Genomic DNA, 15,676 nt, shown 5'->3' on the forward strand with positions numbered 1-15,676 from the left:
TACTCTTTCAAGTTCTCATTTGCAGCAAGTTAGAAGTTCTGGAGGCGTGGATTTTCAAGTTTTAAAATAACTTTATTTTTTCAGCTGATAGTGCATCATCTTAGTCAGTAAAGTGAGTTAGAAATTCCTCCCTTAGTTTCACAATGGTATCAACTACATAATGTGATGAGGTGGCACAAATGTCACCAGGGAACTTCTTAGAAGTTTCAAAATGGTCATTCCCAACTAATGTTCAAAAATAGCAATTTATGTTCTAAACATTTCTCTTTTTGAAACAAATTGTTTAAAAACAATTTTTCACTTTGAAGTTTCAAATAAAAAAATGAGATTAGTGGTGGTAGGACCTAAGCTACTGCAAAATAAAACTTACTTCACAATAGACACATCTGGATGTTGTATCTTGATTTCTGAAAGAAACATTTTAAACTGTCCATGTTTCCAGGTGTGAGATATATAATTCACTGTCTTAACACCAATATGCATCACTTTTAAAACCTCATTTTTACAGCACAAGGCAGTAAATAATGTGGAATACCACGGGTCTCTCTCACTTTCCAACTTTAGCAATTTATGCTAAATTTAAAAATTACTATAAAAAAGAATATTCAGCTGCTAAAAAATTGCATTTGAAAATTACATAATTTGTAAACGTAACACATGTGAAACAAATTGATTACCAAGAGAAAACAAGACGTTTACTCAATCTGGATGACCTAAATATACATTTTATTAGTTCCATAAAAGAATGCATAACCAAAATCCAACCCAATCACAGCTCTTGATTTGATGGGATTAAAACCAGCACACCAAGACATGTTTCATTGGCAAGATAAACACACCGCATGACGTAACTGCTGTTGTGTGTTATCCTCATTTTTATGTTTATTGACTCTCAAATTACATACTTGAAACAAATATTGAATTCATCAAGATACCTCTTGCATTTCCATTAAGCAAATGTTTAAAGAGTAGGAATCTCCTTAAATTTTAAAAATGTCTAAAATAATTCAAGTCCATAAATTAGTTTTCAAACTTTACAACCAAGTGTTCATTATGAAATTTTATTCCAAAAACTTGATTATTATGAATTTTTGTATAATGTAATTAAATTGAAATCCTATCTCATGAATAGAAGACAGTATGTGGCTGTAAAGGGGATCATTCATCTATGGTTAATATATCGATGGGTATCTCTCAGAGGTCTGTTCTTCTACCTTTCTTTTTTTATAATTATAAGCAGTAGTCTTTCAAAACATATAAATGTAAATTCAATTACATAATTATGCAGATGACCCTAGATTGGTAGTTACTCTTGAAAAGCTTTGCAACTGTCAACAATAATTAGCTAGCACAGCAGTAGTTCTCTTCTAATAAATTTATCTATAATGCTGATAAAACTCAACATTTAACATTAATTTAACTTCGGACTCTAACTATTTTATAACAATATTAAGCTTAACCCTCCAAGTGGTAATTAAATCAATTTAAAGTGCTGGGCTGTTTTGGTGCAAAATACATGGTTTCTTAAAAGGCACTTTTTTGATACAAATTTGCATTCAAAGATCATGTGTTATATATAATTCTTTTCAGAAAAACATGATTCAGGAAATAAAGATCATTCAAAACACTTACCACTTTTCTCTAAAAAAATATTGATGAGTAGTAAATAATATTTTTTCTTTTTGTTTTGTTAGATGGTGAGGTTGTAAATGCGTTTTAAAATATGGTTATAAATATTTTAAAATATACAAACTGTTTCAATCAAATTTCATTGTGAACACACAAAATATAAAAACTAAAAAAATGTTCCGCACACCAAAATTTGCACAATGGACACATTCAAAGTAAACACTTCTCAAACAATATTGGTTTGGATGTACATATAACCTCACAAAAGCTAAATGTCTGTTATAATAATTATGAATAGTAAAAAAATCTTATTATGGTCCTTTTGTTTATATACATACAAAGTGATACCTCATTTGAAAGAGCTCACTTAGTAGAGTTGAATTCCGCAAACCGCATCCATCTCAAAAGGTTTATCCAATCAGAAATGGCGGGTTGTTTTAGGTACACATTGTGAAGTACATTATGCGCTGCCATTTCTGACTGGATCTTCGTATTCTGATGCGGTAGGCGGCGTTTCACTCTACTACCCAATGTGTTTTCACTGACTTTTTTTAATTAGCAAATTATGTGAAATTTATAACACAATAAATAAAACTAAAAAACATCAGTATTTATTGTGTTTATTGCGGTTTGCTGTTCTTATTTTTGAAAGCAAGTTTTATCCACTACCGGCTTGCTAGACCTGACATAGCTTCACCAGAGCCCCGTTAGCCGTCTCTTTGAGCCGTTGCCCGTCCCTCACGACGAGACGAGCTGACGGCTGAGATGATAAAGGCGGCGGGCCCATTGGGAATTCAATGGTTGTACAGAGTGATGAGAGTGATTTGGAAGGAAAAGAAGATACCAGAAGACTGGAAAATGGGAATAATAGTACCGATTTTTAAGAAAGGCAATAAGCAAAAATGCGAGAATTACAGGGGAATAACTTTGTTGTGCCATACACAAAAAATTTATGAAAAAATACTGTTGCAGAAAATTAGACCAGTACTGGAAGAAACAGGAAGAGAGGAGCAATGTGGTTTTAGGAAAGGTAGGTCAACGGTGGATGCTATTTTTGTGATGAGACAAGTGTTAGAAAAGAGGTGGGAATACGGAAAAGATACAATGGTAGCGTTTATAGACCTACAGAAGGCATATGATAAGGTACTGAGAGAAAGGATATGGGAGAGTATGAGAAAGAGAGGATTGCGTGAGGGAATAGTAGAAAGAATAAAGAACCTGTACGGCATATGTAAAAACAGGGTAAGAATTGAAGAAAAATATACAGATACTTTTAAAACAGAGAGAGGAGTAAGGCAGGGAAGCATATTGTCACCTTTCCTTTTCAATATTATAATGGATGAAATTATTCTAGAAGTACAAGGAAACAGAGGAGCAGAAGAACTTAAGACAATAGCATATGCGGATGACATAATGATATGGGAAAATAGGGAAGAAGAGTTAGAACGAGAGTTAAACAAATGGGCAAAAGTGGCGAAGAAATATGGTTTAGAGATGAACATACAAAAATGTAAAGTAATGAAAGTAGAGAGAAGGGATGGAAATAACAAAGACGTGTTAGTTGAAGGAAAAAGACTTGAAAAGGTGAAGGAATTCTGTTATTTAGGAAGTATCATAACAGATAGGGGCACAATAAGAGAAGAGATAGGAAACAGAATATGGAAGAGTGGAAAGTTTTTCAATATGGTGAAGAAGATTGTGTGGAGTTGGAACATTGGGAAAGAATCAAAAGTATTGATGTATAAATCTTATTTCCAACCAATTTTATTATATGGAGCAGAGACGTGGACGTGGACTAAAAATGATTTAAGCAGATTGCAAGCTGCAGAAATGAGATTTTTAAGAGGGATAGAGAAGACTACAAGAAGAGATAGAATAAGGAACGAAATAACCAGAGAAAGATTGAAGGTAGTTTCACTGCAAGAGACAATGGAAGGAAGAAGAATACAGTGGATGGGGCATGTGAAGAGGATGGGAGATAATAGAATGCCTAGAATAGCACTGGAGAAGGAGGAAGGAGGAAGAAGACCAAGAGGAAGATGGGAGGACCAAGTGTGGAAAGACATAGAGAGAAGGGGACTACAGAAAATACAGGTGGATGAAGAGGAGACCTGGAAGGATAGACTAAAGTGGAGGAGGCTGTGTACGACGACGACCCGTGAGAACGGAAACGTCTGACGATGATGATGATGATGATGATTGCGGTTTGCGGAATTCAACTCTACTAAGTGAGCTCTTTCAAATGAGGTATCACTCGACCCATGCTTCAATTTAAGATTTCCATGTTTTCCTCTGTGGGCCGTCCCCCCATGGTTGGCATGTCATGGTAATAGCAAGGGAAAATAGTTTACATAGCCATATGACACTGTGCAAAGTTTATAGATGTTATCTCCTATGGTTTTTAAAATATTAAGCCGTACCCATACTTTTCAAACACCCTGTATATTTATATATATATACATATTTACATTTGACTAAAGAAACTTCTGACTAAAGTCAGATTCTGATTGCTGCGCTACCCTCATTCTTTTGCCTCCCCCTACAGGCCTCCTGAAGTGTTCTAAGGCACTGTAGCAACCAGGTCACCGCAATCACATCCAGGGCACCAGTACCGACTATGTGTTTGTTTTTGAGAAGTAGAACATACAACGCACACACAAAGTTTCACACCAGTCAGTCGCACCGGGTTGTGGGCACCATCTCCAGCTGATTGGCGAGCTCGGAAACAGTTGACAAAATCAGCTGACTGTTATTTTTCATTTTACTCAAATGCTTACAAAAAAGAGCCAGTGCATAGAGAAATCTCTCCTACGTTGTACTATGAAGATTACGGAATAATTAAATAAACCGTTTTACGGAAAAAACGTACATATCACACAGTGCGATAGTAGCACTTTAAAGTGGTTCAAACATATCGCACATCGTGATAGTAGCACTTTAAAGTGGTTCAAACATATCGCACATTGTGATAGTAGCACTTTAAAGTGGTTCAAACATATCGCACATTGTGATAGTAGCACTTTAAAGTGGTTCAAACATATCGCACATTGTGATAGTAGCACTTTAAAGTGGTTCAAACATATCGCACATTGTGATAGTAGCACTTTAAAGTGGTTCAAACATATCGCACATTGTGATAGTAGCACTTTAAAGTGGTTCAAACATATCATTGTGATAGTAGCACAGTGGTTCAAACATATCGCACATTGTGATAGCACTTTAAAGTGGTTCAAACATATCGCACAGTGCCATAGTAGCGCTTGGAGGGTTAAATCTGGATTCAAAACTTAATTGGAATTGTCAAATTAACTAAATCTGTAAAAAAGTCTCTAGTGAATATTTTAATTATTTGGAACACCTATTTTGACTTGTTCAAGTCATAGCTTATGAACTAATTCTCTAGGGTCATACACCTTTAGTTGAAAAAAATTGTTATGATGAAAAACACAATTCCATAACATTGACTCCAAAACAGGCAATTCATTTCAGATAAATTGTCTTAAATGTTTTAATGACTTTCAAAGTACAACTAGATAGTATGTTACTTACAAATGATTTAAGAACAACAAATTTTGATCGGCTTGTAAATAACCCATACTATTCAATTTGTGAATTTCTGGATATTTAGTTTGGATTGTATTGCTTTAATACATTACGCCTCATATATAATTATATACAATTAGTTCACACACAAAAATATAAAATAAATGCATAGACTAAAGTTATAACCTGACTCGGTTTCACTTGGCTATAAGAGCTGCAAATACTTTAACCTCCATCTGTAGTTATTTCTCCAAGTTGTTTTAGATCAAGATGAGTTTAGTTTACCTCCAGAAAAAATATCTGAACCAGTAACTTTGTTTTCCATTGAATAAACCTATTTAGTGTATGCTGACACAGTTTTTCTTTTGTATGCTGTGAAATATAAAAATTTCACTTGACTCTAGCGCGGGATACGGAATATACTGATGGAGATATTCCATACGGGCCCTGGCCTGGCGATGCGCAGTGGTCTACTTGTCATTTGGAGGAGTGGGGGTAACGCTTCCTCAGTCTGTATCGCGGAGCTGTGTAGTGCGGACCTCGCGCTTGCTTGTTCAACACTCTTCTTGCCTCTGTGATACTTGCACTGTTTTGCCGCCGTTACTGCTTATAGGATTTCCGTGTGATATTTCTGAAATGGCGGGTGTAAACTTCTTGAAAAAAGTTGGAAGTGGTAAAGTGTATCATAGCCAAGCTCGAGAAATCGTAGCAAACGTTTATGAATACATGAAAAATGAGAAAGAAAGTGGCGCCGCAATAAACATAAACAATGTTCTCGTCCGTGTAAAAGCTGCAACTGGCGTGCCATTGACAACTATTAAAAAAATAGTTTCTGAGAGGAAAAAAATAATTCAAGACAATGCAGAATTCAGCACTCCGAAAAAGAATCGAAATCGTACAAAACCTAAAACCGATCTAGACAATTTCGATGTAGGTGTTATTAGGAGGACTATAAATGAATTTCACCGAATTCATGGCGAAAGACCAACAATAAAATCTCTGCTATCTGTTCTGAAGAGTTCAATTAATTTTAAAGGTAGTTCTTTCTCTCTTCGATGCATTTTAAAGAAAATGAATTTTAGATGGAAGAAGGCTACTAATGACAGAAAAGTATTGGTAGAAAAAATTAACATCCGAAAAAAATTACTCAGTACAGATCTGAGAACAGACCCATTATTTATATGGATGAAACTTATATTCATACGACTCATGCAACCCCTAAAGCCTGGACTGACGACAGCAATGAGGGATGTAAAGTACCAGTTAGCAAAGGAAAAAGATTAATTATAGTACACGCTGGAAACGAGAAAGGGTTTATAAAAAACGCGTTGCTAACTTTTGAGAATCAGGCAAAAAAACCGGCGATTACCATAACGATATGAACTTTGCAAATTACGAGAAATGGTTGAAAAGTAAATTAATTCCCAATCTCCCTGAACATTCTGTTATTGTAATTGACAATGCCCCATACCACAATGTCGAAATTAACCGAGCGCCAACATCTAATTCCAGAAAAGGTGACATGATTAAATGGCTATCAGACAGAAATATAAATTTCCAAACAAGTAGCCTAAAACCGGAGCTGTACAGTTTGATTAATTTACACAAACCTAAATTTAAAATGTTCAAAATTGATGCAATTTTGGCTGAACACGGTCATTCAACTCTGCGCTTGCCTCCCTACCATCCCGAACTTAATCCTATAGAAATGATATGGAGTGTCATGAAACAGAGGGTGGCTAAACGTAATGTGTCTTTTTCAATGGAAATAATAAAGCAGCTTGTGGAAACAACATTTGAGGAAATAACTACTGAAGAATGGTTATCTCGTGTAAACCAGGTCAAAAAAGTAGAGGAAGACTACATTAGGTTAGAGCCTCAAATTGACGAAATGACAGAACATATCGTCATTAATTTGCAAGATGATAGTGACAGTGACAGCAGCATGAGTGAGAGAGGCAGTGATGATGATAATGGTGACTTTAATCTAAGTGGGATCGAAGCTCTACCACAGTAACCAGTTTACAGCATTCAGTAAGTAAACAAAATTATTGTTCTTAAATCCTAAGCTTCAATTGTATACATTAACATTTAAATTCAGATAGAAATATTTTAATTGTTACTATTGGAAGTATGTTAACTATACTGCCAATGTTAAATTTGTCTAACATGTGTTTAAATAATCGTACGCAGCACGCAGATCCAGCTCACTGACAATAGTGACAGTGGCAAGCTTTGTGGCGCGACGGCAGACAGCCCCTCCCCTCTTTTGACGGCTTCTCCCACTCCGTACGACACCACTCCCCTGTTGCGCTTCTCAGGGCCCGTATGGAATCTCTCGATGTGTATGAACCACGAGTTAACCTAGCAGTGCCCCTGGGAAAACATGCCACGGTCTTCCAAGCGGAGTAATGGCAACAGAACCATGCGCCAGAAGACTCATACAAATGAGGATCAAAGGAGCAAAATACTTGATACTATCTGACAGCCAGGCTACACTAAATGCACTTGATGCCTGTTCGTTTGACTCAAAAGCAGTCTGGGAATGTAAGAATGCTCTAGCTGAGCTGGCTACGAATAACAGAGTAACACTCGGTTGGGTGCCGGACCATGAGGGCATTTATGGAAATGAAAAAGCAGACATCCTTGCCAAAAAGGGAGCGGAGTCCATAATGGTGGGGCCTGAGCCAGGTTGTGGCATAGCTTTCTCCAACAGTAAATCTCTTGTAAAAGATTGGGAAAAGAGGATAAGAAACATTAATTGCAGTAGAGCCTCAGTATTAAGACAATCTAAAATGTTTATCTCTCCTTACACTAAAGGGTGGGCAGCTCTCTTGGATCAGAGTAAGGAGGATATGGCTGATATTAGGGATGTTGACATGACATGGCCCCTTAATGAAACATCTTATGAGGGTGGGCCTTAGCCAGACTGACAAATGTAGACTCTGTGGAGAAGAGGAGGAATCAGTGAAATTGTCCTGCCATATCAAAAATTCGGAAAAAGTTCCTGGGAGCATATCTCCTCCGCCCCAAGGGTATCAGAGAACAGGAGCCTTTAAATCTGATTGGCTTCTGTAAAAGTCTCAGATTCTGAGGACACAAATATAAGTAAGGGAGGTGCAAAGGACTAAGCGTGGGGACTAACCATCTTTTTCCCTCAGGATAAAAAGAAGTAATTCTATGATAATAGAAAACGTTACAAGTAGTATGGGGTCTGCATCGAAGAGAGTAATGCCTATTTTTAAAGGCACGACCATTTTAACATTACCTAGTTTATACATCTGTTCTTGTATGGCTTGGTAAAGGAAAACGTATAATCCTTAAAGGTAAGGCATTAATAGTTATGATACAAGACAAGTTTACTATAAATTTGTTGAATGCTAAACAAGAAAAGAATCAATCCATATTTGTTTTAAAATATCACAATATCAAAATATTTGTTTATTTAACAAATTATCACAGGAAGCTAGATCAGTGGATTTGAATAAATTTAAGACAACTATGAGTATTGGTTTAAAAATAAAGCTCTATTATGCATATTAATATCTTATCTGTGATCCAAGTGATATAAAATTGTAAAGTAGGTTAAGTTTTTAAATAGTTATAAATTATTATATTTTTCTTTGATCATCTTCTACATACAATTGTTAAGTTTTGTATTACTTTTCAATTTTGTTGCTTGGTGATTATAGTGTTAAACATTTTTATTATTATTATTCTAAAATATACTATGACGTACATTTTTATTATTATTATGATTATTATGTAATGTTGTACTATGACGATGTTACCACTGTGTGTATGAAGACAAAATTCCGATTCAATTCTTTTTTACTTAAGATGTCCTAAAAGAGATTTCCACTGTAAACTAAGACAAACACAATAACACAATTTCCCCTATATTATATACATGTGAAGAGGTTGGAAATAAAACACTAAAATGGTTTAACATTGTTGTATTAAAAAATTATGAAACAGGGCTAAACAGTGAATTTACATAGTGAAATTTTTCTACAATAATTACTGTCCAATGACCAAAATGCCTAAAAAGGTTGCGATAAGTTAATTTACATAATATACAATCACATGTACAGTGTACAATCAATAATATTGTATTATATACAAGAATATTAATGTGAGCAGACAATTACAGACATTGGCTTTAAGCTGATTAACCACATCACTAATGGGTTTTGGTCAGTGAACTGCATATTAACATTCCCTGTATACAGAATGTACATGAGGTTAATGTTTCAGAAATACCATTTTTGTATATGCATCATTTTTTTCATTTAAATAAAACACAAACCATATGGTACATTTAAAAGGTGATAAGTATTATGTCATTTTTTTAACACATGATTACAAAATATTCAGTGTTTTACACTTATGATTTTGTAACTGAGCTTAACGAATTTTGTCACTGCCACCACCTGAAGCGAATCTCAACTTTATTTAATTGCGTTAAAGCGGTTTAGAACATTACTGAATAATAAATGTCATAGAATTTACTGTTGTAAGTTGATAGCATGTTAAAGCATGTCTCTATATAGCTGATTTGTGAGAGGCTTAAAGGTGGTGGTAACGACAATACATTTATAAGGTCAATATTCTTTACAATAAAGTTACCAAGTTGCTATATGTTACAGTGATCTTCAACATTACTTTTATATATATACAACAAACATATTATGTACAAGGCTTGAAAGACAACCCACCAAATTACACTGTATTTAATACAAACCCCAACAAATAACCCAGTGCGACTATACAAAATGAGGAATTTTAAAAATTAACTCATAAAATAAACACGGTTTCCAGTGTTCTTCAATACAACCAAAATACTCAACAGCTGTGAATATGTTAGAAAAGAAAACTAGTTTGTGCATGCATTAATAGTTAGCTCAATTCTCCAACAGTTTTATTTTGGGGCCGTTTTCATGTTTCAACTCTAAATTGTTCATCTATTGTACTGTTTTATAGCTGGCTGTTTTGGATGTCCAAAAAGTCCACAAAGTTGAAAATGACTTGAAGTGAACAAAATTTAAATTGTAGCTTTCTTGAATTTTAACCCTTTTGGTGCCTGTGGTACCCAAAACGTCCAAGGCATATTAAATGCATTACTTTTCATTCTACTCTGCCCTTAGTTTTTATGTAAATTAAATAGTTTCTTTTTTTGTAGCTTTTTAAATTAGTTATCAATTAGTGTAAATTAAAAGTAAATTACGTTTAATTATGTGGTAGTTATTACAACAAAATAAATTTACATAAAATAATGAATTTAAAGTAAGAATCTGAAAAAAGTTTTATCAATTGGAAATATTTTTAACTGATAATTTCCAATTTATAAAAGTGGTTACATCTTATATTTATAACGAAATTCCAGAATATTTCTTTGAAAAATAAGTTAACGATAAGTTCGTATAATAAGCGTGAACATTATACAAAAACGCATTATTTTACAATAATGTATAAGTTTGGAAATACTTACATAGTTTGATAACAATGTTTTCTAATACCATATTTATGTCAAAACAAAACCAAACTAGTCAAAACAAACTTTAAAAGCTTGTAAATAAAGTTATAAATAATTTGGTCCCAAATGGCTGATCAACAGGGCATTGGTAGGATCCGTATGAACCTCGGCGGTCCGATCAATTGGACATTGGCATTCAAAGTGTTAAACCAACATAGTGACTAAACTCCATGTACTAAAGCAGAATTACTTCATTATGACTGCTTCTATGTTCACATTGAAGAGTTTTGTGCAATGAAGTAGAATCAAAATACAAAAAAAAATCAGCAAAGAGTCTGATGTAGCATTACTTTTTACCACTGCATCCATTAGTTTATTAATAACACAGTTATGTTTTTGGCTTTATTCTTTTATTTAAAACGTCCTGTGTTGGTCTGTGTGAGGATCTTATCAAACAGGATAAGGAGAGAGTCAGTACAGTACAAGATCAATGGTACTGATAAGAGTTCTACAACCACAGGCAGGATCTGAACCTGTACTATCTCTAATTCAGGATCCAAAGTCCAACGTCTTAGACTGCTCAGCCATCTGCAGTTTAAGTTTTCTTGTTCACTTGAGTACTATGTTCTTTTTTTATTTTAGAAGTTGTAACAGGAAATGCCTTATGGTAAATTACACGTCAGTCAGTATTTAAAGAAAACACTAGTCTAAATTAAAGTATTAAATATAATATAAAGTATTTAAATTTGAACGTAAAACATTAAAAATTGTACTAAACATCAAACATTGAATAATTAAATAACAGATAAATAAAGAATAAAAACAAAAGTAACAAATAAAATAGATTGTTTCAGTGTCTAGAATAATTATGTATGTTAGAAAAGCTTAAACTATCCACATTTTTATTAATAATAAATAGTACCTAGTAAGTATAAATGAATAGAAGAAAAGTTTAAAAATTAAAAACTAAGTTATATTTAGTATGGTTAATTTTCTGACAATCTACTTTAATTATGAAAAATTTGAATTTCTCAAAATAATTTTTTTGTAAGTATGAGGATTGGCCAGCATGTACATGTTTACTTGTACAACACATGTACCCCCCCACCCCAGCTGCTGCTGCTTTGGTTTAGCTCCCCTCTAGTTGTGACCTCATGTTAGTTGATGTGTCATCAACATTATGACACTGACAATTTACAGTATATGGAAGCGACAAAACAAAATCATACTTACAGTAAAATACTTAAGACAATGTTTAATTTTTATGTTTCACAGAAATGTCTAATAAATTTACGATGCAATGAGTATTTGAAAAATAAAGGTGTTTGTTTGATGTCAAAAAGTTCATTCACAATATGTGTAATAGAGAATGTGAAAACTGGAACATTAAGAGTTTGATATGTGAAACTCCTTTAAATGCTCCACTTTCACATAAAGTGACTTTCTTTTAGTTCATATACTTTTTAGAGGTAATACTTCAAAAGCTATTGTAAGGTCAAAGAAAGAGTAATTTTATAGCTGAAATGGTTTTTAATGGTACATTATTAATATGATTAAGTTTTTCTAATAATTTGTTTGAGTAACAGCCTCATATATTGACATAAAAAAACATATATATATATATATTTCTCGTTTATGTGCTTTTAAGTAATGAATTAAAATTACTTACATCTCCCTCTCTGAATGTTTTTGAAATTTGCGAATTTGGATTGTATTTACAAGATTGTAATCAGATAAGGCCGAGCATATTATTGGTGTTCTTGACTTGACCCTTCCCCCATCCACATTTTTATATTTTTGTATTACTTTCAATATGTTTATTATTAAAATTTTATTGTTCTAATGCAAAAATATATAAAACTGATGTACATTCTATTTTGCCAAATACCATATTATTATAGGCTTTATTATAGGAAAACATTGCATCAATTGCTCCCAAAAAAATCATGTTTGAAAAATATTTTAAATCATCTGTCAAGACGAATCAACCTCAAAGAATACACTTTTATTTTGTGTTTTAATCATGATTTAAAATAAAGCATTATCAATGGTCGGCAAACGCTAATGATTTAATGTTTAATGTTCAAGAATACTTTTTTCAGCGTTTGCAACAATGTTTGGCAGACTCCTTCAATTATACAGATATCAGCTAGTATTATGAATAAACCACTTAATTAAATTAAATATAAACATTTAACAAATAATAAGTATATTAAATTTATTTGATTATGGTTTTACATTATCATGGAAATTGTAAACATACTTTTAATATTGTTGAAATAAACCTTTTATAATTTATTAAGAGGTAAAAATATTAAAAAACCAGAAAAAATTACAATGTTCATAAAATATTTACTACACATAGGGAATTATGCACAGTCAGCAGAAATAAAATAAGCCTTATCCTCAAAAATAATTTAAAGTTACCACATCATAATACCAGGTTTTTCACACAACAGGGTCAGAAATATACAACTTATATCTCAAAATATCTTTTTAAAATATTATAAAAGTTTTAAATTATTAAGTCAAATTTCCCCAGAAATACTTACGTTTTCTTTAGAAAAATGTTAATTTGTTAACCCTTGATATAATGGCCAGGTTTAAAAGGGTGCCAGGTTTAAAAGGGTGGAAGTGATGTGCCAAAAATTCCAAGTAAATTTTAGACAAAATGTAAGGGTTTTGTAAACAACTCATAAGTAGGCTATTTTTTAAGTTATCAAGCTAATTCTTTTTTTTTACTTCATACTAAATGTAATTTACAGAAATATACAAACAAAATAATATCATGACCATTTTTACACATGCAAGAGCATGTGTGCGCGTGCACACACACACACACACACACACACACGCACGCACGCACACACAAAAAATAAATTAAAATTATAACATTTAAGTTTGTCGATTTCAACTCATTTATATTCAGAAAAACATTGATTACAATGCAGTATATGCATAACTATATCTAACCCTCTAGCATTGCTAATCAAGGGAGAAAATTTGATAAACAAATATTTTGATTATATTAAACATACTTTACATGCATATTGTTTTACATAAATACATCTACATTAATGTTAGTTATATTAATTCAGCAATAAATAATTCTTATAATAACGAATAATTAAATATAAAACGAATAATAATTAAAACGAATAATATAATATAAACGAATAATAATTTATAGATATTAAACATATTCCTTCTTACAATAAAAAATACAGAAATTCTTTTTGTTTGAAAATGAAGACAAAATTTGAATTTTAGATTGATATAAAAAAACTATAAAAGTATTAGAAATATAATTGAACATTTTATATTTAATAGAGTGGAAATTATATTTCTTCTAAATTTATATTTTTTTAAGGACTTATTATGTATTCAGAAGCTAAGTAGTACAAATTGATTCCGTAATAAGCAACTTTGCACCAAAGAAAAGTAAATAATTCTTTTTGTTGAAACTAGAAAATCTGAATGTATTTTCTGACACATAAATAAAATATATCAGCTATAAAGTGAGTGCATCAATATTTTTTTTTTTGTTATTCTGAGGGAAAAGGACGGTTTGTCCCCATGCTTATTCATAAAAAAGGACCTTTGCGCCTCCCTTACTTAAATTTGTGTCCTTAAAATCTGAGGCTTTTACAGAAGCCTATCAGATTTGAGGGCTCATGTTCTCTGATATCCTTGGGGCTGAGGAGATATGCTCCCTGGAATCTTTTCCGAAATTTTGAAATGGCAGGACAATTTGACCAAATATGCTCTGCTGATTCTTCCTCTTCTCCGCAGAGTCTACATTTGTCAGTCTGACTAAGGCCCACCCTCATAAGATGTTTCATTAAGGGGCCATGTCATGTCAACATCCCTAATATCAGCCATATCCTCCTTACTCTGATCTAGGAGAGCTGCCCACCCTGCCTAGGAGAGCTGCCTACTCTGTGTAAGGAGAGATAAACATTTTGGATAGTCTTAATCCTGAGGCTCTTCTCCAATTAATGTTTCTTATCCTCTTTTCCCAATCTTTTACAAGAGCTTTACTGTTGGAGAAAGCTATCCCGCAACCTGGCTCTGGCCCACCATTATGGACTCCGCTCCCTTTTTGGCAAGGATGTCTGCTTTTTCATTTCCATAAATGCCCTCATGGTCCGGCACCCAACCGAGTGTTACTCTGTTATTCATAGCCAGCTCAGCTAGAGCATTTTTACATTCCCAGACTGCTTTTGAGTCAAACAAACAGGTATCAAGTGCCTTTAGTGCAGCCTGGTTATCAGAAAATATCAGGTATTTTGCTCCTTTTATCCTGATTTGTATGAGTCTTCTGGAGCAAGATTTATTGCCATGACTTTCGCTTGGAAGACCGTGGCATGTTTTCCCAGTGGCACTGCTATGTAACTCCTGATCCGTATATTCCATATCCTGCCCTAGAATCAAGGCATGAACCATCTGTGTAAAACTTCAGGACTCCTTGTAGGGTAGGCCTCCTTTTTAATCCATTTCTCCCTTTCATCGATAGAGACATTAGAGGAGCTCATAACTCCTGTAATGCTTAAGCAAGCTAGCCTTTGAAGACTCTGTAGCCTCTTAGCAGCTGTTGTTTGTTATACTTTCGGCCACCACACTAAAGCAGCATATGTGACCATCAATTTTATTATAGTTCAACAAATTCAGTATATCATTTTGAGTTTCAATCCCCATTTTAAACCCAAAGAGTCTCTTACAGGCCCCAAGGGCCGTAGTTGCTTTAGATATTGTTCTCAATATGTGAGTTCCAAGTAAGCCTCTCATCCAGGATTATACCCAGATATTTCACTTTCTTTGTTTGCTTTATTCTGATTCCTTCCAGGACAGATTGTGTTAGCTGGAAATTTCTATTCCTGGTGAAGGTTGTTATATTTGATATATATATATATATTTGCATTATCAATATGTTTACTAAACTTCATATTATTATAGTCAAAATTTAAACAAAGATGTTTCAGACTGTTATTGAAAACCTATTTAACGATTTTATGACAATATAATAAC

Source organism: Homalodisca vitripennis, chromosome X (assembly GCF_021130785.1).
Source record: "Homalodisca vitripennis isolate AUS2020 chromosome X, UT_GWSS_2.1, whole genome shotgun sequence".
In the NCBI taxonomy this organism is placed as follows: Eukaryota; Metazoa; Arthropoda; class Insecta; order Hemiptera; family Cicadellidae; genus Homalodisca; species Homalodisca vitripennis.